This window comes from Dermacentor silvarum, chromosome 5, assembly GCF_013339745.2.
Source record: "Dermacentor silvarum isolate Dsil-2018 chromosome 5, BIME_Dsil_1.4, whole genome shotgun sequence".
NCBI lineage: Eukaryota > Metazoa > Arthropoda > Arachnida > Ixodida > Ixodidae > Dermacentor > Dermacentor silvarum.
Genome location: NC_051158.1, coordinates 49066375 through 49076819, shown reverse-complemented (window position 1 = coordinate 49076819; position 10445 = coordinate 49066375). Strand labels below are relative to the sequence as shown.

Below are 10445 nucleotides of genomic sequence, written 5' to 3'. Positions count from 1 at the left end.
ACTTGAACCCCATAGAAAACGTTTGGGGTACCATGAAGAAGGCCTGAGCAAGCCAATTCCTGCAAGGGCTCTCCGCGGACGGCCTTTGGAGTGCGGTCAAGGCCGAATGGGAGCGTTTGAAGTAAAACGCCTCATTCGGTGAAGCCTTGTATGCAAGTCTTCCTAGAATGAAGGCAGTGCTGGAGGCAAACGGCGAGGCAACCAGATGTTGAGCGACGCACGGGTTTTCTTTATTTGTTTGGACGCATGGTTTTCTTGAAGCCCAAGATGACGGCAGTTTGTATGAGAACATTTTACGCCAAGTCCTAATAAAACGGTTATAGCGCTCAGTGTTTGGAAGGCGTACCCAAAAATGCCTACCGTAATCAGAAAGGCACGATTTGTAACCGTAAACAACCTAAAGGTCTAGAACAATTTGGCATGCTGATAAACTTCAACATCTACTCGTAACTAAAATATCTGCAACACGTTACGCATGCTACTGAATGAGCTCTACTGAATGAATTCTACTGAATGAGCTTCAATGGTGCTCGTGGATATATATCACCATATATACCCACAGCAGTTACTCTAATATGCCTTAGCGCGAATGAGATGGCCACTATACACGCAGAAATACTGTCTATTATTGTTGTGCCCCAAAGAGACAGTCCGCCAAAAATTGTTATGTTTTCCTTGCGAGTTCGAACGGCAGAAGTATCTGCGAGGTAATATTTTGCCCCGTCTAATTCTCGTTCAGCCTTGCAACGGCTAGCTATCCGAGTGTGACCATGCAGCCTCCGGCAAACTTTCAGAACGCGTGAACGGGTTGCTTTACGACGATACGAAGCGCGGCTGCAGACGGTAGCAGACGACGAAATAGCACCGCCCACATCGCTCACCGCGCCTGCGCGAAACTAGTTCTAGCCGCCGGCCGGCGGTGGCGCAGAGCAGACGCCACGCGCTCCGGTTTTCCCTTTAACAGTGGACCCCTCTGAAATGAAATAGGACATCCGTCAAAGAGAGTGCCGTAGGCTTTCTGTGGTTAATATTAAATTCTTCTCTATGCTTAATGCTTGGTTGAATGACGTGTCGTTGGTGCTTACTAGAGCTTGGCCGCATTTTTTCGACCCATCGAATGTTAGCATAATTTTAGTGTCTACCGGTGAATGCACCAGCAAACAAACGAAGCAGTAAGCACCGATGATGGCTGTCAATGCAAGCGAATAGGTGAATGTTTCCTACAAAACTATTCGTTGAAAAACTAGCTTGAAGGCGTATGTTTGTTGCAATGAGGATACATACGGTTTTTTCTTTCTTCATTGCGTAATTTGGTAGAAAACAGAGTAGTTAACCTACACGTCTGTAGCAATAGTATAGAAAGTGAAAACCTCCTCTCTGTTTCGTGCTGCGAAATGCTCTTTTGCGAGTGTTCATGCGCCATTAGCACCGCCCAGAGGGATCTATGGGGACGCCCACGTCGTTCTTTGAAAAAGAACAGATGTTTTCGTCCGCTGCACCAGATTTTTTTAATTGCCATATTACTCGGCGATGTGGCTTTGGAATCAAAATGTTTATTTGAATCATTACATAATCGCCCTAATTTATGTTTAACTTAATTAATTTGCGACATATATATGCGCCGTCAAACTCGCGACAAAAATGCACTGTTGTTCCATTTACTTTCTTTAAAGAAAACGGTGTTAAACATTAAACTACAAATGTAACTGGAATGCCAATGCATTTCGGCGGACACATTGAAAACTTGTATCTCCTAATTGGCGTATTCCTGAGAATTCGTTCGAAGCGGATACGCCATGCGAGCTGCTACAATTGGTTAATTGAAATGTGTGCCATAAAGAAAGTAATTTAGTGCAATTTCCTTAATTATTCAGTTAGGCAGTTGGAACTCTCGTGGAAAGAGTGGCTGCCTAATTGAATTCCAATTTCTGAGATGATTCGGCGTCCGCATAGCGACAGTAGGATGGTTGCTAATGGATTGCCTTAGATTGGATAGGTTTGCACAAGGCGCCCGAGGGCGCTCTGTCTTCTAACGTCCTTCTTACGTTTGCGTTCTCGCCCGTTCAACTAAAAAAAACCCTTGAAGGGACGCGAACCGCAACGTCCCACAAACGCGTTTCCGTTTAACGTACATAAGGCGGCAAACGCTATTCTCAAATTGTCTATTACGATAGTTACTCTTGCCAAATAACGTACGTTATCATGTCGCACGTAAACCACAGAAACCCGATAACGTTCAGAGGATAACCCTATTTCTTTACGTGTGCAATGCGTTTGTGTTTGGTTGCAAACGCTAATGTAAAACCGTTGAAAACGGGAGAACCTAAGCGGAAGATAATAAGAGTACGTTGCTTGGTGCCTATCTGACAAGCAATCCTCGTCTTCGTGTAAGGTGCAGTTTTGGTTAAGAGCATGTGAAAAAGTCAATGATGCTTTCTTCTTGTGTTCCCTAGCACGGCTCGCGACTGGATGCCAATCGCAACATGCGGCTCTGGATGTCCGACTCAAGTCGCGAGTCATTCGAGCACAAGCTCGCCTGCGTAAACGACAGCAGCTGGATGATGGCGCACGTAGCGGCGATCGAAATCGCCCACGCAGCCGTCTTCGGAGCCAGAAGCGAGCGAGGAGACGAGGCAGTCAACGAGCCGAGAAGCAACTGGCTTCCGGGTCAGCGAGAGGCCGTATCACCGGAAATGGTTTTCTTCCTGGTCTACTGTCGCTCCACATGCGAGTCCTGGCATCGTGACCGGCCCAATCAATCGAACCGGCACAAGCACCACTGCGGCGAAGTGCTGAAGCGTGTGGCCCGCTTCGGACGAGCGTTCAAGTGCTCCCCCAACTCTCGGATGATGTCATGGGGACCCAAGTGCTCGTTCTTTGGTAACTGAAGAACAAAAATAAGAGAAATGGGAGAGAACGGCTGCAGTGGCAACATAGACGCGATAGGTATTTTTGCGCGTTAATGCTTAGAATTTTTTTTCCGTTTCCTAAGTTTCGAACGCTATTTTCGAACGCTATTTCGAACGCCCGAATTTTAGGTGCGATGCTATTATTTTTTTCCCATTCACATTGTTGATGCCCCCTCCCTTGTACGTTTTTTCAGTCTTGCGATTAAATGTAACTTAATTTTCTTGCTTTGTTCTTCTCGTGAATAGGAGAAACTTTTCAAGGGCCAATGCTTCCGAATGGACCATGTTTGAACGAACGCTATTAATTAAAGCGGGTACGGATCAATTGTTCTTTACCTTACATTTGTCCCAATAATGATCGCCCGACTTTTTGAACTACTTCAGAGGGCGAATGTCATGGTAGATGTGCTCAGCGGTTCGGTATATCTAAACTCGCTGCCCATGATGCAAGGTGCAGTCGGGTAAAGCTGCTGAAAGCATGACACAATGAAGGTACGTGTATGAAATAACTCTCATAAGAGATAGGATTAAAATATATTTTAAGGTGCCGATAGGTTTCATTTGGCCAGACGGTGCTGCGAGAAACGCTTCATTACGGAGAATCGGTTTCGTGAATACCTGCGTCACTGCAAGCGGCCAAGAGTCAGTCCCAGTTGCTTCGAACCTCAGACGTTTGTGCTTTTAGTTGCACATAGTTCCAACAAATTGGAACTTGTCTGAGCGAAAAGAAAGTTATTTTTTTATTCCGCTATTCGGTGCTTCCGCGATGACTACTGTACCACTTCCTTGGAGAACATGCTTAGTAGAGGTCTTTTTTATTTACTACGGGGGACTGTAAAATATGCTCGCACACTAAAATATATGAAAGAAATGCCAATATATTTGGCAGATAAAATTCTCTTTAGATGGCTTTCAGCTGTATCGAACTTGTCTGTTAAAAGTAAACCATAAAATTCAGACTATTTTTTGCTATGAGTACGTTATCGCAAAAAAAATGTAAAGGCCAGATTTGTATTCCGTTCAATGGCTTGGTATTGCCGATGACCTGTAGGCAAATATGTCGAGTTAGAATTTGGAATAGGGCATTTGAACTGTATAAATTATTGTGGAACCCGCGCTGGTGTGGCAACGTTCCATCGGCATCACCGAGGTTGTCTCTCCGAATTTTTTTCGACATTTATCGTTAGCATCATCGTCATCCTCACAATCGTCAGTACCACCTTTATCATAACATTCATCAACATCTTCAGTGTCATCTTGTACTCGGTGGCCCCAGTGTCACATATCGGGTGGCACATACCGAAGTTGGTGCCAAAGAGATTCATTGAAGAGAACACGCATCGAGTGACCCGAGCAGGGCCACATCATGTAGTGGCCCCAAGGGCCACTAGATTCCCAGGTGCCCCCGTGGCACTTGCATTTAGACTGCGCTATCGGCCCCAATATGTTAAGAAGACATGGTCTTCAAAATGTTCCCCAAACTCTGCAAGCTTACCCAACAAAATTTCTCGGGCAGTCAGTAGAACTTAAGCAGAAGAAATTTTAGACCAGGTTGATTGATCAGTTGAATAAGTTGATAATTGGTGTAATTCGTTTAATTAATTGGTGCACGCGTAAATTGCACCTTTAGGCTAAACCTTCCTCCCATAGTACGCATCCCTGCGTGGCTGGCCACCGAATCACCGAGCGTCTACACTCAGTCACGCTGTCAAAAAATATCAAAGAGGCGAAAGACAAAGGTTCAAGGCTAATTTTGAGGGGTCTGGTCTGGTAAGGACTTCCGCGAAAATTAATGCTAGCTAAGAAATGCTAGTTAAGCTAGTCTAGTCTTAATGCTTAAGTCTTAAGCTAGTCTTAATGCTAGTCTAAGAAAACAAAAATCGACCGAACCAATCTCAGGATGGTTGTCGATGGTAATGCGTTTAGCATTGAATCAATATAGCTGAGACAACGCATTGCGACCACGCAAACAAGTTATGTGTGAGACGTGTACTGCAGCTGCACTTATGGTTCACTCTTCCTCAGTGCCATCTAGCGGCGATGCCGTGAAGCCTCCGAAATGTGTGGCGCATCGGTGCGTGACCAACGCTTAGGAAACGCTTCATGCGGCAACCGGGCCCTTCTCTCGCGCTTTTCAGGCCAGGCTGCCATTCGGTCATTCCAGCGACGGAGGCGGCGCCACGCGGTCCTGTTCCGAAACAGTCACCCGGTGATAGAAATCTGCGACGCAGTTCGGCGGTTCGGTCTCGCGGTAGTCATGGACGCGCCGAAAAGGAAAAAAGCGAATAGTAATCGCATGTGCAGCGTGCCGCAGTGCTCAAACCGTGCCGTAGCGGGAGAGGTAAGCCTCCATGTGTTCCCGAGACACAAAAAAAAACTGCGGAAATTGTGGGCTGCAAGGATGCGCATCGGCAAAGAAGTCACCGGCGAGATGTATGTTTGCAGCGAGCACTTCAAGCAGGAAGACTACTTCTGGAGCCCCCTCGGTAAGTTTTATTGCGATAGCAATTATATGGGCACTTCAACCGGATTTCTGCCGTCGGCGTCGCCGTCAGGTTCCCTATAGATAAAATCTTCGCCGCGCGCCGTATGCCCGAGCGGAAGCGTGCAAGGACGCGCGCTATCACGGAGAGCGAACGCACTCACCGCCGTATTCACAAACCAAACTTAACTTTTCGCTATAAGGCTACTTACGAAAGGACGAGAAAAGTATAAGAAAAGAGCAAGGTGAGTTTCGAAAACGCACCTTAAAGGGACACTAAAGAGAAACCGGAAGTTGAGCTTAAATGGTAGATTATCCTTTCACGATCACAGCCATACCATTCTTACTGCAAACAGATGTTTAATAAGCGAGAAAATAGCGAAAAACTGAAGAATAGGTGCTGACGCCCCTTCGAAATTCCCGCACTACGTGATGTGACGTCGGAGATTACAAACGCAGGCCGGTCGCGATTGGTCGAGAGCGATTTATCGCTGTTAATAAAATGCAAAATGAAATACACCTTAAACGTACATAAACAGCATTTTCCAAATTTTTAAACCGTTTCAAGCGAGGAAGTACAAGTTTAGCACAAAATTAAATAAATACGAAAAAATGGCATGGCGAAACATGCGGTCGTGATAGTTTCGTAGTTTCGTTTTTGGTCAATGCATTGTCGCGCGCGCCTGTTCCGCTCTACGGTGTTTGGTTGCGTGTTGCGTGGCTCGAAAAACGTTGACTTCGCGGGAAACAGCCAGAAAATGCCTCGTGTGTGTAGTGTTGAGGGCTGTATAAATGGCCCAAGGCGCTTGATCAGGGGCAGCGGCAGTGTTGACTCGATTGTGTCCTTTCATGTGGCGTCGCTCGGAGAGCCCCGGCTCCCCGGCGTTCGCAATGGCTCAGTGCTCTGCCGATGATAAAACGGCAAAAGAGCCAGAGAAACCGATGGTGTGCTCTCTGCATTTCTCGCCCTAGGATTATGTGTATAATCTTGCCCTCGGAAAGTATCTTGGCGTGCCCCAGAGGCCAGTCCTTTCTCGAGCAGCTGTTCCCTCAATGCGGCCTTCATCAAACCTCCTACCGGTGGGGCTGCAGCAGCAAACTGGCGGCTCGGTGAGTGCTGAATGTCATTAAATAAAGCCACGAAATAACCATACCGAGTACGTGCACAACTTTCTACGCTTGTTCTGTCGGGAACACCGTCGCCTGGCGGACCGGACGCTTCGCCTCCCATCGACGAAAACGAAGCTCTGCATTCCGCCGGCGCGGCCGGCGGCTCACCGCCATCGCACGCGGAAACACCTACCGCTCGAGCACAGAGGATCATTTCGCGCTCCGTTTCACTGAATATCGCTGAAATGCAGTCCTGCTTTCCTGGCGAGCTCTTCGTTGCAAGGTTCAGCGGCAGCTACGGTATCCATCGCGGCGAACGCAAACGCAGCGACCATGCATGCAGCCATGATGCATCCAGCCCAGCGCCTCGGCCGTTTACGCAAGCGGTGACGTATCATGGCGCATTCTGATTCGCTGAGAGCAATGCAATCTGTGACGACACTGCTTCAGCGCCAAATCTAGGGTGAGAGAAATTGAGGAAGAGATATTTGGTCTTTGTTTACGAATTTCTCCGCTAATAACTCATATTTTTGCACCCAACAAAAACGGCATGCATTCCTGAAGGTCCCTCTTTTATTCCAGCTGAACTTCCTGTTTCTCTTTAGTGTCCCTTTAACGCGCCATAAGTGCGCCTTATGAAAGGCACCCTTTACTCGTTAGGGGTTGTACCTGGGAGCGAGGCTAGATGCAGTTGTTCTACGAAATATTAACTTTGACAAAATAAAAACTACCTTTAATACACAAAAGCAACAATTACATGGACGCAAGCTACTTTACATTGATATTGTATGAATGTTTGATAAAACGTGGTAAGCGCTCGCCGTTTTTGGTGAATCCGCAATTTTGGTGAAGCGCTGGGGAACTTCACAAGCGCAGGAAAGAGACTCCTGGCGATCATAATGGATACGCGCTCGATCACCCGCGACACCGTCGGCTGGGAAACATTCACTAGGTCGCCGGTCACAATTTGAAATGTGCCGGCTCCATAGAAACGTAGCGAGAGGCGGCACAGAGAGCCCACGTCCATCGGTGTTATCCCGCAGAGGCAGTATAGCGAGCAGCTGCTGGACGGCACTTTTGCTGACGCGGAAGCGACCATCGGAAGTGGACTCGTCGTACACTTCCATGGGATTCAAGCGATCCCTGGGCACTCGCCGTGGCGGTGACGCGTATGAAAACGCTGCCCCGCTCAATATTTCTTCGTGGCGGTCGAGATAGTTAACAAACTCCGCGAAGTTGTCGTCCATCGCCGCCATTTTGTTTGCTTACAAGTGACCGATAAGGTAGGTCGGAGGCTACCTTATCCAAGCCTTACTTATCACGGCAATAAGTACGAGAAAAGATCTGCGATAAGTATAAACGCGTTAAGGGCTGTTCGGTGACTTAAGTCATAAGTATAAGGATAAGTTTGGTTTGTGAATACGGCGGTCAATCTCCCACGCGCAAGCAAGGAAGCTGGAAGCCAGCGCCGGAGGGAGCTGGGGGGGGGGGGGGGGAGGGCGCACTTCTACTCTGCCAGCAACCGCTCTCGTCGCTCGCTCGCACCGTCGCTTATCTCCACACGGCTCTGACCTTTATGCGCCGTGCATTCGCCGCTCAGTTTCCATTGAAGCGATAGACCGCACGTACCTTCGCCCGCTGCTTGCTGCCAGCGTTTTGACAGTCATTGTCTGCAGTCATTCAGTGTGATCTATTCATGTTTGTTTGTGCGCGTTCAGACCACGCTTGTTCATTCAGTTAGTAATAGTCGGGCCACATTTTCCAACGCACGCTACGCTGCACTGCCGGATCGGCAGTGCAGCGCTACAGGTGTGTCCCTTCGCACGCGCTGCCCACGGGAAGCGCTTCTCATCAACACCACCATTTCACAGGCGCCTTCTCGTGGTCATCGAGTCTTTCTTCATGCCGGTCTACTTACGGCACAGCACACCTGCTTACTTAATCAGCTCACTACAATTCATATTGCTACCAAAGCTGCTCACCGTACTTCGTATGACATTGCTGTGTTGCTATCGCATTCATTGCTTCGCCCTTAGGGCGAAACTGTGACCTTTTTTGCCCATCCAGTTGTTCAGTGCTTATGTTGTTAACCTTGTTTGGCGGTGCTGTGGTTTTTCTCAAGATGGGAGCCTAAAGCCTCGTCTGCCGCGGCTGAAGAAGGGGGCCGTGCCTTCACTAAATATACCTGTTCGGACGCACGAAACACAAGTAAAACCCAGACCAAGCAGAAGGAAAGTGACAGAGGCCAGCCATGGTACGTACTGTAATCCTGTGTTTATAATTTAGAAAAATAATTCCCTTCTGTTCCTTAATCTCTTAATTCGCGGTGCCGACATTCGATAGTTTCCCGAGTCATTGCATTCGTGCGCTTGGTACGCGGCGCTTACCTGTTTCATTGATTCCGCTGACGTATTGCAAAGCTGTCACAAATGTCCAAGTATCGCTGTTCGTATGTCAAACGCGGCTGAGACTGGATTATGAATTTGCTGGTATGAAACCAGACGATTTGCCGCCAGCTGTGTCTCGGGAGAAGGTGTGCGCCTGCGTGCCCCCGTCGTTCCATGTGCAGCCGAAAACTGTGGTGAGTACTCATTCTGGAAAGCGTTACAGGATTTCTTATCTTTATTTTTTCTGCCTGCGAGCCTGCTTCAACTGCTTCAACTGCTTCAACAACCTGTTTATAACTGCGTCAGCAGCACAGAATGCCGAGAACTTGTGTTCATGGTGAGAGGCGACGCGGTTTTTACGTGTTGACATACGAAAGACGCATCACATGAAATATCAATTGCTGCATGGTTGTGCTGTTTTTGTGTTCGTCATTCCATGGATAATTTGTAAACAAGTTCACATGCTTTTCTGACAAAACTGTTGATCCATGTGTTTCTCCTTGTTTGTGTACCGCAGATCAACCTGTCCAAACCTGGCTTTCTGCAGTAAGCTCCTGTACAAGCAGCCATGTAGGAAATGAAGAGATGCCAACAGGTAAGATTTGTAAATATTACCATAATTGTTGCCCCGCTCAATATTTCTTCGTGGCGGTCGAGATAGTTAACAAACTCCGCGAAGTTGTCGTCCATCGCCGCCATTTTGTCCGAGCGGTATGCTAGCAGTTCGACCAGTATGCCGACCAGTATGCTAGCATTGCGTTACCCATGCTCCGGAGCTGCATCCTTCCTCTCCGTCACCAGTCCTGCCTTCTTCGCCAAATCCCGACAAATGCTATCTCCACCCTGGCATCTCTATCTATATCACTTGCGTCTAGAACAATCTTGCCCCAACTGTCCTTGCCTCTATGCTAAAATGGAACGCTGGCTCTTCGTTGTCCTTTTGCTATCCAATCCCCCTTTACCCTTCCCGCCTCTTGGTATTACCCGCTAACACGTATTACCCGCTTGGTACGTCAAGCCTCCTGGGTGCTTAATTGGGCACCAAATTAGGTTAATTACATACACTAACATTGCCAATATTAACTTTCATCTTTCATCACCTTTCTACCTTGGAATACACAACCAAGTGGCACATGTCGAGGTTTAAAAGCAAGAGGTCCAGCTGAACTTGCGAGTCCAGCTGAACTGTGCTTAAGTTTCAATGCATAGTTCTCTCCATTTTTGACTATGTATGTCAGTTTTTTTTTTCTTTTACCAGCTCAGCGATGCTCTGCTCTTTACCCAACATGGGGCACTTAACCTCAACAAGGTATTTCTTTTTATCCTGAATTACAACACCATCAGGACTGTAGCCTAACCATGGTACCTCAGGCCCAGCCTGCTAACTGTAGCATTTTGCAGTTGTTCGTACTCGTGGAGAGCAAGAGGTTCAATTTCTTTACCATAAGCTGTTGCTTTATTGCCAGCAAAAGAGCGGTTTTGATAGATTCTTTCAATTTTTGCCGACCATGTGTGACTCGCTGTTTCTTTAAAAGTGTACAGCTCTCTGAATATGCT

General features: G+C 47.5%; 1 long non-coding RNA gene across 1 annotated transcript; it reads left to right on the top strand.

Moving 5' to 3' along the window:
* Positions 1 to 9049: 9049 nt before the first annotated feature.
* LOC125945628 (uncharacterized) lies at positions 9050 to 10241 on the top strand. Its single transcript, XR_007467094.1, has 3 exons — positions 9050 to 9082; positions 9406 to 9483; positions 10147 to 10241. It is a non-coding gene; the product is annotated as an uncharacterized LOC125945628 (long non-coding RNA).
* The last annotated feature ends 204 nt before the right edge of the window (positions 10242 to 10445 follow it).